This window comes from Gekko japonicus, unplaced genomic scaffold (assembly GCF_001447785.1).
Source record: "Gekko japonicus isolate JY-2015 unplaced genomic scaffold, Gekko_japonicus_V1.1 scaffold45, whole genome shotgun sequence".
Lineage (NCBI taxonomy): Eukaryota > Metazoa > Chordata > Lepidosauria > Squamata > Gekkonidae > Gekko > Gekko japonicus.
In genome coordinates this window covers 1,893,594-1,908,401 of record NW_015177011.1, presented here as the reverse complement: position 1 = coordinate 1,908,401, position 14,808 = coordinate 1,893,594, and the positions used below count along the sequence as shown (strand labels likewise).

Genomic DNA, 14,808 nt, shown 5'->3' with positions numbered 1-14,808 from the left:
GGTATCACATTCTGAGTTGCCTTAATATGAGCCTCTCCTCCTAGATACCTCATAAAAGAAATTTGCTACAGGTTTAAGAATTTCTATATTATGCAAAAACAATAAAGAAATTATGTTATACTCATCAGATTGCCCCAAAACGGGGTCCAACACAGGTTCAATATAAGCAACACGGATGTCATAGTGGAATTTACAGTACAAAAGCACATGCCCAATAGATTCAATTTCCCCCATCCCACATGGGCACAATCTATCTTTATAGGGAATTTTCTGGAACCTTCCCGATAAAACCGCTGAGGAAAGGACATCTAACCAAGCTAGCATGAAAGCCCTACAAAGATGTGGCTGAATCAGTCTTGCCAGATATCCTGAGGAAATGTGGCTGAAAGAGAGTCCCATACTCAAGGGAGAGCAATGTCTGTGCACAAGTCTTCTCAGATCTTGCACCTCTATATGAGGAGTCTTTGTTTGAGTAAGGCAAAAGCCTTCTGCTCAGACAAAAGTACCAAATCACCAAAACTAAAGCTAATTATAGCCCCAAGATTTTCTTCAGGGACTTAGATTTCATTGCAAGCTGAGACCCAAATTGGGATACCGTAAAGCAGTTTGGCAGGTATTTTGTGGTTAAATACTTTAAGAGCAGTGGGAATATATTGATGTCCTTTGGTGTAAAAGAAACAGGCAATAGCAAGGGCGTTCTTAGTTGATGACTTGACTGCTTCTTTGATATGTGTAGCCCAACTTAGTATAATGGAAATAGATGCCCAGGTATCTAAGGCTTTTAACTTGAATTAACAAAGTAACATAAGCAGTAAAAAGGTAAGGAGGATTCCCTTATGCAGTGGAAGACTAGTCCAAGTAAGGTAAATTAAAGAGAGCACAGACTTTGGCAAATAAAATGCAAGTTGCTGATCAGACAGGCAAAAAGGGACTATGAGGAACATATCACAAAAAACATCAAGAACAATAATAAAAATGTCTTCAAATACATTAGCAGCAGAAAACCAGCCAGGGAGGCAGTGGGGCCGTTGGATGACCAAGGGGCAAAAGGTTTACTAAAGGATGATAGGGAAATGGCAGAGAAACTGAATGCATTTTTTGCCTCTGTCTTCACTGTGGACAATGGGAGGTGCTTGCCCACTCCAGAACCACTGATATCAGGAGGGGTGTCGAAAGACCTGAGTCAAATTGAGATGATGAGAGAGGAGGTCCCGTGACTGATGGACAAATTAAAATCTGGCAAATCACCAAGCCCAGATAGCATACATTCAAGAGTTCTGAAAGAACTCAAATATGAACTTGTGGATCTCCTGAAAAAAATATGCAATCTATCACTAAAATCTGCCTCCATTCCCGAGGCCTGGAAGGTAGCTTTTAAAAAGGTTCAAGAGGAGATCTGATAAATTACAGGCTGGTCAGTCTAACATTGATAATGGGTAAGTTGGTGGAATCTGTTATTTAAAATAGAATTAGTAGACATATTGATGAACAAGAGCTATTGAGGAAGAATCAGCATGGATTCCGTAAGGAAGATCTTGTCTCACTAACCTTTTAAAGTTCTTTAAGGGAGTGAACAAACATGTGGATAAGAGTGACCCAGTAGATGTTGTTTACCTACACTTCCAGAAAGCTTTTGTTAAAGTTCCTCATCAAAGGTTCCTAAGTAAACTCAGCAGTCATGGGATAAGAGGTCAAGTCCTCTTGTGAATGTAAAAAAAAATCAACAGGAAATGGAGAGTGAGTATAAATTGGCAGTTTTCACATTGGAAGGTGGTAAGCCGTGGAGTACTGCAGGGCTCAGTTCAAGGTTCAGTGCTTTTTAACTTGTTCATTAATGATTTGGAGCTGAGAGTAAGCAGTGAAGTGGCTATGTTTGACACTAAGTTGCTCAGGTGACACTAAGTTGCTCAGGGCCGTGAGAACCAGGGTGGACTGTTACTCCAGAGGGATCAGTCAAGACTGGGTGAGTGGGCATCAATGTGGCAAATGAGGTTCAATGTGGGCAAGTGCAAAGTAATGCACATTGGAGCCAAAAATTCTAACTATAAATACACATTGATGGGGTCCAAACTGGTGGTAATTGACCAGGACAGAGATCTTGAAGTCAGGGTAGATAACTCACTGAAGATGTCAACTCAGTGTGCAATGACAATTTAAAAAGGCAAATGCTATCCTGGGGGTTAATAGGAAGGGGGTTGAAAACAATCAGCCAGTATCACAATGCCCCTGTATAAATCTATGATGCGGCCTCATTTGTAGTACTGTGTACAGTCCTGGTCACGGCGCCTCACAAAATATGTTATAGCATTGGAAAAGGGCAACTAAAATGATTAAAGGGATAGAACACCTTCCCTATGAAGAAAGGTTAAAGAGGCTAGGGCTCTTTAGGTCAGAGAAATGACAACTGAGGGGTGACATGATAGAAGTTTACAAAATTATGCATGAGATAGAGAAGGTAGAGAAAGAAGTACTTTTCTCCCTTTCTTACAGTACAAGAACTCGTGGACACTTAATGACATTAATGAGCAGTAGGCTAAGAACAGATAAAACAAAGTACTTCTTTACCCAAAAAGTAATTAACACATGGAATTCACTGCTGCAAGAACTGTTGGTGGCTACAAGGACAGACAGCTTCAAGAGGGGACTGGATAAACATATGGAGCAGAGGTCCACCAGTGGCTATTTGCCACAAAGGTATAGATGGAACACTCTGTCTGGGGCAGTGATGCTTTGTATTCTTGGTGCTTGGGGGGCCACAGTGGGAGATGTTCTGGAGTTCTGGCCCCCCTGGTGAACCACCTGATGGTACCTCGATTTTGGCCACTGTGTGACACAGAATGGATGGGCCATTGGCCTGATCCTACATGGCTTCTCTTATGTTCTTCAAACTGATTCACAGTTTTTACAATTTGAAACATAATACAAGCACTCAGACAAATGATTGTCTAGGGTCCTTTCATAATTTAACAGAGTGCAGTAATTCTGTGGACATTTTTGTTGTTGAAATTGTTTAATGTCACGGTTCCTTTGGGAACTAGTCTTCTGCTGTGGCATCAGCAATTTGACTGCAGCATATAAAGGACATTCACACATACTTCTGTTTCCAGTCCTGTGTTCTTACCTGTAGAACATCTATTCAGGAAGCAGCAAGGAGTGACCTCATGCTGCAACAGCAGGCTGATTTTCCCACCTGTCTTTTCTCCACTATAATATCCATTATCTATGCTTAATAGCTATTGCCACTCAAATATAGCTTCAGATCTCCCTTCACAGCATGGCTGCCACAACGTCTATTATGGATGCTTTTGGATGAGTCTCATATTATTTGTTTTCAGAGCAGGAGCCTTGTGAAGCCCATACTAAGAACTGCTACAGAAAATAACAACACTTTCAGGTAGGTCATTATTATTGTCCTGATATGCTAGAGACCTGTTTGAAAGAACAGTGGGTTCTGTAAGGCAAGACAGTGATCTCATTGCTAAGGTAGAACTTAAAGCAGGGACTTCTGGTTCACAGCTCTAAATCCCGGGTTGGATCCAACCAGCTTTTCTTCTAGTAAAAAATGAAGGTGTCCTCTTTCATCACGCAAAAGGGCTATGCTGACAGTCATGGGACCTGCATATACAAGTAAGGTGATGTGGGGGTTGTAGTATGGAAGGGAATTGGGTAAGACTGAGTGGGGAAGTTGGCTGGGTCCAACTGCTTAGCTGCTATCTTAAACTTTTTCTCTAACAAGCCAAAGCATAATTATCCACAGCTCTCTCTTTTTTTAAATTGATACTTTCTCCCCTTCTCCCCTCCCCCACCTTTTAAAAGCAAGGGGATAATAATTCCCACCAATATGTTAGAAAAAGAAGCCTATTTGGGATTTTTTTTTAATCTTAAGCATGTAAGAGAACAAGAGTGTTTTTCCCCTAGTGAGAACAAGAGACACACCCTTTTGCAGCCACCAAACAGGGTGCAGTCACCAAATATAGGGTATAACATACTATGGAGTCACAAAATAAAAACATTAAATTTGTTGAGAATATGTAAATTATCTAATGAATGGAGACTAAAGAGTCCTTTAAAGATGCAGAGGACCTGGCAGTAAGGAACTAGCAACTCTAGAAAGGAATGATTCTGTTAATCTCATTTAAAACTAGGGTTGCCATGAATTTTGCAGTGAACCTATCTGGCAATCAAACATGCCCTGTTGGGCCCTCATGATTATACTACGAGCAATTCAAGGAGATGTTCAGACTGCACTGAGCAACTTAAATAGCTGCCAAACAAGTTTGCAGCTGCCTGCTAGTCAGAAGCCAACTCTCAGCTGATCAGGGATTAGCTGGACCTCAGGTTGTAATTTAAAGAGCCCCCCCCCCAAAAAAAAAACCACTACACAGTGAAATTGGAGATTGGAAGCAGTGCTTTTGACCACCCTATTGCAAAAAGGGAAAGGAGAAAAAAAATTGCTTCTTTTCATCAGCTGGCTTCTGATGGCTGCAAGTAGCCTGTTAGTACAAACAAATGTGAAGAGGTTGCGAACAGCTGAACTGCCCATCAATTAACTGGGTGCCTGATCATCACTGGCAGGCAGGAGGTACGTCAAACTGGCAGGTATTCAGGCACCCTACTTAAAACAGTGTATATAGTACGGGAAAAACTGCAAAGGATAATAGAAAGGCCATCTTTTCCCTTTGTCTGTTACTCAAATACTTGTATGGGAGAAAGAAATTTAAAGGAGATGGGGTTTTTTTCTACCATGGCAGCACTGTGCTGTGGGAAAGCTGCATCTATAAATGCTGCCTGCCTTGGAGAAATAGACCACAAATTAAAATGTATGTTTAAAATATTTCAAGACTCTGAATCTTGCTTTGTGCCCTGGAACATGCATGGATAAAAAAAATTATAATGTTCTTCTAAAAATAAATTTAAACAAAGATAGCATACTTGACAAGTATAAAAGACAACCATAAAAGTAAATTTTAAAGGCAGTCTTGATTATACTGTGGGACAGGTGACCCCTGTTCTTAAATAAGCTGTGCCTTGGAATCAAAGGCCCAGTTTTCTGGAGGGCTGCAGATCAAACACCCTGCACTCCTATCTTTGCTCTCAGATACAGGTGGAACATCATGCAGTGAGACCATTCTTGGCTACATGGAAGGTCTGATAATACTTAACTTTGCTCAAAATAGGCAGTTAATTGACAACTATGCAACAGACCAGTGTCCCAATTCTCATCTCTTGGTTGCTAGCCTTTAGGTGAAGTGGGGGGGGGGTTGGTCTTGGACCCTGGGTATGAATATTTACTCAGGTCATCACACTCACTGTGTGACCTTGGACTAATCACTCTTTCTCTCCCCAAAAATTACACAGGAGTCCAGTGGCACCTTAAAGCACTGACAAAATTTATTTCAGCATGAGCTTTGATTAGTCAGAGCTCACTTCCTCAGATGCATAGAAATGTGCATCCATTGGGCTTTGGCACATTTCTCAGGTATGCTTCTATGTAACTGAGGAAGGGAGCTCTGACTCTAAAAAGCCTGTGCTGAAATAAATTATGTTAGTCTTTAAGGTCTTACTGGGCTACCATGACTAATATGGCTACCCCTATGGATTTTGTCTCTATCACTATAAACTCACAGGGTTCTCATAAAGTGGAAACAAATTAGATAACCCCTACCCAAGTATGCCGCCCTGAATTTCTCAGAAATATGAATGGGATATGAATGTGAGGAATAAACTGAGAAGTATGGGAGCTAAGAGACTGAGATGTGACCCAGGAAGTATCTGGTTCAAATCTCACTTCCATATGTCTAAAGAGGCCTGCTGTTCTCTCTTACCTAGGGCTGCCAAATCCCCCCAGGGGGCGGATATCCCCCCGCTTTGGAGGCCTGATTTCCGCCACGGCGGAATCAGGCCCCGGGGGGAACTCCACCCCCCGAAGCTGTGTCACCAGAGGTGACGCAGGACGTAGGGCACATTGGGGGCGTGGCCCAGATCGTCAGGGGGGAAACCATATGGTTCCCCCCCCCCGACGATCTGGGCCACGCCCCCAACGTGCCCTATGTCCTGCATCACTTCCGGTGATGTTCTGGCGGCGTGCGCACCCGCAGCCAGCTCCCGGACCCAGTGAACGCTCCCCCGCCGGTGAGTAATTACGATTTGGCAACCCTACTCTTACCCTCAGTGTTCCATCTGCACTGTAGGGTTAATAAGATTGGATTGTAGGTTCATCTTCTGCTTATGCTAACAGAATGGCATTTCCATTGCTGGAGGAGGGGACAAAGATTTCTACCAGTTTCCCCCTCCCCGACCTCATGGTTCCTTCCTCCACACTGTTTTTGGGGGGTCCTTTGACACATACCCCACAAGAGAGGAGATTCAAGAGGTTCTGCAAGTTCCAGTGGGAGGGCAGGGCAGTCCATTTTTGCAGGCTTCAGTCTGTCAGTAATACTTAGGATCCAACCCATGATACAAGAATATTGTAAAGACTATTGAGAAAATATACATGAAGAGCTGTGAACAGTCTGAAATATGCTATAGTGCCATCAAGTCACAACCAACTTATGGTGACCCCTAGCAATGAGGAAAGTAAGAAGCAGAGGTGGACAGAACATAAGAAGACCCCTGCTGGACCAGACCAGTGGTTCATCTAAACCAGCATCCTATCTATCATTTTGGCATTGCCTTCCAGAGTCTTCCTTCCAACTGAATTCTACTATTGATGATGATGATGATGATGATGATGATGATGATGATGATGATGATGATGATGATGATGAAACCATGCCCTTGGGAATTCTGGTCCTCAATCAACCCCATATGTATGAGGACAGATTGTGGATACTGGATAGGAAGGCAGTCTGCACGCTGCAGTGCCACTGCAGAAGGAGGTGTAGGCAATGGTGTTGTCAGGGAACCCTATCTGAGCTTAAGGTATCCAAATAGCTGCAGAATCAATCTTCTTCCTAACAAGGGGATGTCAGGACCAAGTACTGGAACCCGACTCAGCATGCTTGCCAGGTGATGTTTGTGCTAGAAAGCTGTACCTAAGCAGGCCCATCTGAAGAATGGTACACTCCTTCTATCTGGGATGGTCATCCTCTTCGACTGAGCACGCAGCTTCGGGAGGGATGCACATGGAGCAGTGAGGGAGGTAGGGGATACCCACCTAGCCAGCCAGATCAGCCAAATCAACCCTCACATCCTACCTAAGCAGGCTATAAAAACAGGAAGAGGAAGCAGCAGCAGATGGGCTTCATTGGAGCTGCTGGACCTGGAACTACTGGAAATTGTTGCTGTTAAGAAACCCCCAGCGACTGAAGGGACATGAGGATTTTTACATTGCTGTTTGTTTTATGTTTTTCAATTAAAGTATCTCTCCCTTTCTCACAATACAAGAACACATGGGCACTCAATGAAATTGCTGAGCAGTCAGGTTAGAACAGATAAAAGGAAGTACTTCTTCACCCAAAGAGTGATTAACACATGGAATTCACTGCCACAGGAGGTGGAGGCGGCTACAAGCATGGAGAGCTTCAAGAGGGAATTAGATCAACATATGGAGCAGAAGTCCATCAGTGGCTGTTAGCCACAAGGTATAGATAGGAACTCTCAGGCTGGGGCACGTGATGCACTGTATTCTTGGTGCTTGGGGGGAGGGGGCAACAGTGGGAGGGCTTCTAGTGTCCTGGCCCCACTGCTGGACCTCCTAATGGCACCTGGTATTTTTGGCCACTGTGTGACAGAGTGTTGGACTGGATGGGCCATTGGCCTGATCCAACACTGGCTTCTCTTATGTTCTTATGCCTTGCTGGCAGGCCCGTAGCTAATGCGGGGCCTGTGGGGCCTGGCCCCTTAGCATTTCTTCTGGGCCCTCTCTCTCCCGGGCCAGTCTCAAATTGAATTAATGTGATTAACTTTGATTTCATTAGCTGAGACCCCCCCCAGGCCCCCTCCCCCCAAAATCCCTAGCTACGGGGCTGCTTGCTGGGCATTCTTTGACCACCCAAATCCCTTAGCCTCAGGCAAGAAAATGGCCTCTGGCACAATGTACCAACAAACACATTCAGAGGAATTCTTATTATTACACGTTTAAATACTAATCCTGAAAAAAAAATAAACTGCACTTTGGTTAGCCCTAAGTATCTACTTACATTTTTAAGACTAAGGTTACCATCCTTAATCATGGCCGAAATCTGAATACGGCTTCATGGGGCCAAAGGCCTGCCTGGGTCCATTTGGTCCTCCTAGCTGTGCTCCAGCCATGACTCTTCTGCCTTTTGGCCACACTTCTTCTCAACCCCACTAAATGCTTTAGCTAGAAAAATACTGAACACTCCAAGCACCTGGGGATTTGCTTCCTCAGATTTGTTCTAAGAACATAAGAATATAAGAGAAGTCAATGCTGGATCAGGCCAATGGCCCATCCAGTCCAACACTCTGTCACACAGTGGCCAAAAATACCAGGTGCCATCAGGAGACGAAGAAGAAGAAGAGATTGGATTTATACCCCACCCTTCACTTGGAGTCTCAGAGCGGCTTACAAAACTCCTTTACCTTCCCCTCCCCACAACAGACACCTGTGAGGTGGGTGGGGCTGAGAGAACTCTGACACAAACTGCTCTTTCAGGAACAGCTGTGCCAGAGCTTGTGACTGACCCAAGGTCACATCAGGAGGTGCAAGTGGAGGAGTGGGGAATCAAACCCGGTTCTCCCAGATTAGAGTCCGCGCACTTAACCACTATGCCAAACTGGTCCAGCAGTGGGGCCAGGAGCCCTTACACTATTGACCACTCCCCCAGCACCAAAAATACAGAGCATCACTTGCCTCAGAGTCCCTATCTATACCTTGTGGCTAATAGCCACCAATGGACCTCTGCTCCATATGCTTATCTAATTCCCTTTTGAAGCCGTCCATGCTTGTAGCCACCACCACTTTCTGTGGCAGTGAATTCCATGTGTTAATCACTCTTTAAGTGAAAAAGTACTTCCTTTTATCCGTTCTAACCTGACTGCTCAGCAATTTCATTGAGTGCCCACGAGTTCTTGTATTGTGAGAAAGGGAGAAAAGTACCTCTTTCTCTACCTGCTCTATCCCATGCATAATCTTACAAACCTCAATCATGTCACCCCTCAGCTGTCGTTTCTCCAAGCTAAAGAGCCCCAAGAGTTTTAACCTTTCTTCATAGGGAAAGTGTTCCAACCCTTTTATCATTCTAGTTGCCCTTTTCTGCACTTTTTCCAAAACTATAATATCTTCTTAAAGATGTGGTGACCAGAACTGTACACAGTATTCCAAATGAGGTCGCACCATTGATTTATATAGAGGCATTATGATATTGGCTGATCTGTTTTCAATACCCTTCCTAATAATCCCCAGCATAGCATTGGCCTTTTTTATTGCAGTCACGCAATGTGTCGACATTTTCAGTGAGTTATCTAATTCTTTCCTTAATGACAGTTTCCACCAATTTACCCGGTATCGATGTCAGACTGACTGGCCTGTAATTTCCCAGATCTCCTCTGGAACCCTTTTTAAAGATGGGAGTGACATTAGCTACCTTCCAGTCCTCAGGAATGGAGGCTGATTTTAAGGAAAGATTACATTTTTTTGTCAGGAGATCCACAAGTTCACATTTGAGTTCTTTCAGAACTCTCGGATGTTTGCCATCTGGGCCTGGTGATTTATCAGTTTTTAAGTTGTCTATCAGTCGTAGGACCTCCTCTCTCGTCACCTCAATCTGACTCAGGTCTTTCAACACCCCTCCTGAAGTCAGCGGTTCTGGAGTGAGCAAGCACTTCTCATCTTCCACAGTGAAGACAGAGGCAAAAAATGCATTCAGCTTCTCAGCCATTTCCCTATCATCCTTCACTACTCCTTTTACCCCTTGATCATTTAAGGGCCCCACTGCCTCCTTGGCTGGTTTCCTGCTTCTAATGTATTTGAAGAAAGTTTTATTGTTGGTCTTTACATTTTTCGTTATATGCTCCTCATATTCCCTTTTTGCCTGCCTGATCACAGACTTGCATTTTATTTGCCATAGCCTGTGTTCCCTTTTATCAGCATCAGATGGGCTGCATAGTTTCTGGGTGATGAGAGAGAAAGACAGCAAGGGAGAGAAGATACATAGATGTGCTTTGGGGGATGCCTGATGGGAGAGAATGATGCACAGCAGTGAGTGTTCAAACTGCATCTTCCCAAATGGACAAATTAGTCCCATTTTACTTACCCAGGATAATAGAGGGGCTACAGAGTCCCCAGGTTCAATTCCTGGCATCTCTAGTTAAAGGCTATCAGAAACAGAGTTCAGAAAGACCAGTGCTCAAAGCCGTGGAAAGATGCTGCCAGTCGGAGTATGGAAAGCACCATCCTAGGTGAACCAGTTGACTGTTTCTGTAGGAGGCTGCTTCAGGTCATCTTGATAACGTTAATGGAACAGCCAAGAACCTGATATGGGATCCCAGAAAAGTGCTTTGGTCCTGTAAGTAAAGGTAGTTCCCTTGCTCAAAAGCCAGTCGAGTCCGACTCTAGGGTTGCGGTGCTCATCTCCGTTTCAAAGCCAAAGAGCAAATTATGACCTTGCATTGGAACAGCTTTCAAAACTCCTACTTCAGCACAGAAGGAAGTATGGCGTAATGCAAAAATTCTGTGCAATGGTTGGGCAGGAAGTGAGCGTTACCTCCTGCATTTATAGGAAACAAAGGCGGAGCTATTAGATCTGCCTTGTTTTGCCTTGTACCACAGAAGCCCTATCCTCTGAACAGCCTGGGTTGAAAGTCTTGTATTATGGCTACCAAACTTCAGATGTCAGGTACAATTTTCTCAGAACTACAAATTTATCTCCAGGCTACAGAGATCAGGTCTCCTGGATGAAAGCTTTAGAAGGAAAATTCTATGGCATCACATCCCCACTGAGCTCCCTACCCAAACTCTACTTTCCCCAAACACCGCCCCCAATCTCCAAGAATTTCCCAAGCTGGAGCTGACAGCCATACCTAGCATTACAGTACAAAGTTTTAAATTATTCTTTCCCAGGGGTCATTTCGTAGAAAAAGAGCTAGGGGGACTCATTAGCATAACTCATTAGCATATGCCACACCCCCTGACATCACCGGAAGTGTGTCCTCCCCACAGCCGGAGGCGACCTCCAGCGGGCACCAGCAGGGAGCTCCAGGCCCCGCCCTCCCGCACTTCACCCGGGGGATGGCGTCCCCCCGCGTCCCCCCCCCAAATGACCCCTGTTCTTTCCCAAGGGTTTCGCTTTGGTGACATGGTTTAGTAGAAAATTATTGCATAATATTATTTATTTACATAGTACCATCAATGTTTGTGGAGTTTTACAGAATTTCATAAATCAAGGAGGCAGGCCCTGGAAATTTCAGTCTAAAAGTACACTGTGGGGAACACAACACAGGGAGAAAATGACGAGACATGAGATCAGTGTGAGGAAGTTTCCAGATCCAGCTCAGCTCAGAATCCCCTCCCCTCCCAACTGAACATTAGATTTAAATTGTCATTCGCATGTGATTGGGATTCCTGTAAGCTACTACGTAGAAAATAATTTTAGCTGAAAAGGGGGTAAAAATATAATAAAGTATATTTACATAAAGGTTACAGTACTGGAAGATCTGTACTCAGTTTTGCCCGGCTGCTCTTTCAAAAGGATATGTGTATGAATAGCAACCATGGGCGGTCCTGAATCAAATCAAGACTGTGATGCAGGTTGCAGCAAGGTTAACTGTTTCCCCATGTTGTTTTCCTAACCTTGAATTGTCCCTAGAATTCACATTTGCCTAGTGAGCTAAATTTCAGTGCCAGGGTGTTGTTTGAGGTCAAGAAAATGGCACCGGGGTGGGGGGAAAGACCTCTGCCCCATACCACTGTTCCAACCTGAATTGGGACCCCCCACACACACACACACAGCTATTTATAAACATCATGTTGCCAATCTAGTTATGGCTTTTCCAGTGTCTTGCCTGATTTGGTACTTAGGGTTCCTTTCAGATAGGGCTAAGGGCTAAGGATAGAAGCTAAAATCTGTGTGGAAAAGTTGGGTTTTGAGGAGGGATATGAGAGAAGAGAGATGACAACAGCATATATGCTGTCCAGGCATGAATGGCAGCAAGGATGAATGGAAGGAGCCATTTAATTAAGGTAAGGGCAAAAATGGGCCAAAAACTCAGGTGTCAAAAATGCATCCGTTTTTTCCCATGTGGCTGCTATACCAAAAAGTTGCCACTGAATTTCTCTTTGAATAGTTATAAGCCTGCCTGTAAACAACAGCTAGCAACAATCCATAGTGATAAGAAGCTACCAGGAAACAGCTGAAGTTGGGGATTGATAGCAAGTCCACTGGGGCAACAATAGTTTGTTCTGGGGTACCTGCTACAGCCTTCTATCAATGCTCCTCCCTAATTCACAGCCACCCTTTCTTATTTTGGCTGTTCTATAAAGTAACCAAAGGTGAAATCATATGTTAAATTAAGATCCATTCAGGAACTTCTGTGGCACCCTATGAAAAATTTCAATAAGGGCAATCAGTTTTGCATCAGACCTTTTATTGGGGAAGGGGGGAATCAAGGAATGCCAATTGCCAATTTCCTTTAAGAAAATGGCATTTTAAAGATAATATTATTAATCCACTGAAGACATGCAGAAGGAAGTTAAGGGGGAAAATTGGTGCTGACTGAATGGCACATCCCCTCTAATGGCAATGAAATAATTTGAAGGAAAACCACTGGCCATTCCTGAGTGAATGACAAATGGTACCTTTCCTCTTCTCCTAAGTAAATCTTTTCATTTGGGAAGATAGATTGGATTGGAGTTGGAGGAGACCACCTTCAATTTCAAAGCAATATGTATGGATGACAGGAAACATCAATGATAATGTTTTGCATGAAGAAAAATCAAAGACTATTTCCTCCATATAGTAACTCTTCTCTTAAATTCAAACCATTTCTGGATGTTATTAAAGCAGTATATCTGTCTTTCGCTGCCTTATCATTATGCAGTTGAACTTTTTCCAGCAAATTCAGAGACAGTGTGCCTTCCCAATTTGGATCCCAGCCCTGTATATCTCTCATCAATACTTGTGCCAGTAGTCCTTATTCATTCAAGTAGTGGTAATTAATCAAACTGAGATGAAGAAAGGAAGGAACTAGGTCATAATCCTGCAAACAAAGCTAGAAATAGCCTTCCTCCATGGCTGTGATCCACACTTAGAGTGACCAAAGGTAAAGGAGGAAGCCTATTGGAACTTTACTTCATTGTTCCAGAGGAGTATCCATGTTAGTCAGCTGCTGCCAAAACAACCAAGAGTGGCAGCTTAAAGATGCTTAACTGCACCATCCTAAGCAGGGTTATCCCCTCCTAGGCCCATGGTTTTAGAAGGATGTAACTCTGCTTACAATGGCACTGCAACAAATGCCGTGTAGCATTAGCCTTACTGAGCCAAAGTCCTCTTTATCATTCAAACATCTTGTGTAGAAAAGATCATTGGGCAGCTCATTGCCATGCCTGGACGAGAGACATGGAGCATGCTGCAGTTTCATCATAAAAGTATAGGATCTCTGTTCTCCTTTGGGTCAGGTCATCGCAAGGCTTTTAGCGCTGCACACTCACAATGAACAGCCCAATTCCATGCTGAAATAGTCACAATGAAGCCCACTGAAATCCACGGGTTTAGGTGCACCTAAATTTAAAGGATCAGGTCGCAATTTGGCTCTGTCCAATTGATGTCAGTGTAGTTAAGCGAATAGATGAAGGCAACACACAAAGCTTCTTTCTATGGGATCAGAACATTGGTCAGTATTGTCTACTCAGACTGGCAGTGGCTCTCTGGGGTCTCAGGCACAGGTTAACGCCCACTATATGAGCCTTTTAACTGGAGATGCTGGGGGGGATAGAACCTGAGATCTTCAGTATGCAAAGCAAGGTGCTGTACCACTGAGACCTGGTCCCACACCAAACGGTTTGTGGATTGCCATGTTTGCCTTAAAAACTGTGGGGGTGGGGGGGTGGAGAAGAAATCACAGGACCAAAGTGTTTTTTGTCACTCCAACCTTCCTCCTTTTTCCATTCTATGTTCCAAGAGACAGTACAGACTGTTTGTTTGGGGGGGTGCACATTCTCCACCAAAGCAGCATGCAATATTTAAAAACATTCTTTTAACAACAAGAAGTGTCCTGACTCTCATGCCAGTAACCTATCAGCCAGAAACACACATGTCCGATCATTCACCTGCAGTGTCTGAATAAGCTTCACCTCTATAAAACATCGTTTCCCCAGAGCAAAAACTTGATTTCTGATAACAGCTGGATTCTCTGAGCTGGATTCTGATATCTGCAAGATTCTTCTTGTATAACTGAGGCTTACTTGAAGGAACAAAGCGGGGGCCACAGGCTGAGATTAGTCCATCGTGACTATACACTGTCAATATTCGCTTTCAAGAGTATCCCAGGCTAAACATCCTCCTTTCCCACCCTAGAATGGACTGCAGAAGTATCCCTGCTTTATTTTTTTTAATTACTGCAAACCCTAGAACCCACACACACACACTTCTCAATATATATCTGACACGCACATAAATAAAGGGCTGCTTTTTAATCCCTCAGCACTTTCAAACAAGAGCATGTGTGTCTGTTATTTTGGGCAGGTTATCCCAGCTCCGTTGGCTTCAAGCTGCACAGCTTTGAAGCCTGGAAGAAAGCCCATTTAGATCAGAGAGTCTTTCTAGAGGAGGATCTCACCATCGCCTCTGCAAAGAGAGACTCCCAGGTCTGCATAGCACCAAAAGCTCCGTGGGAAGGGAGGGGGGGCGG

At 43.9% G+C, this 14,808-nt stretch overlaps 1 protein-coding gene across 1 annotated transcript in view; it reads right to left on the bottom strand.

The window, feature by feature from the left end:
• KCNH1 (potassium channel, voltage gated eag related subfamily H, member 1) overlaps window positions 1-14,808 on the bottom strand; it is a 359,758-nt gene that overhangs the window by 344,508 nt on the left and 442 nt on the right. The window lies entirely within an intron of this gene.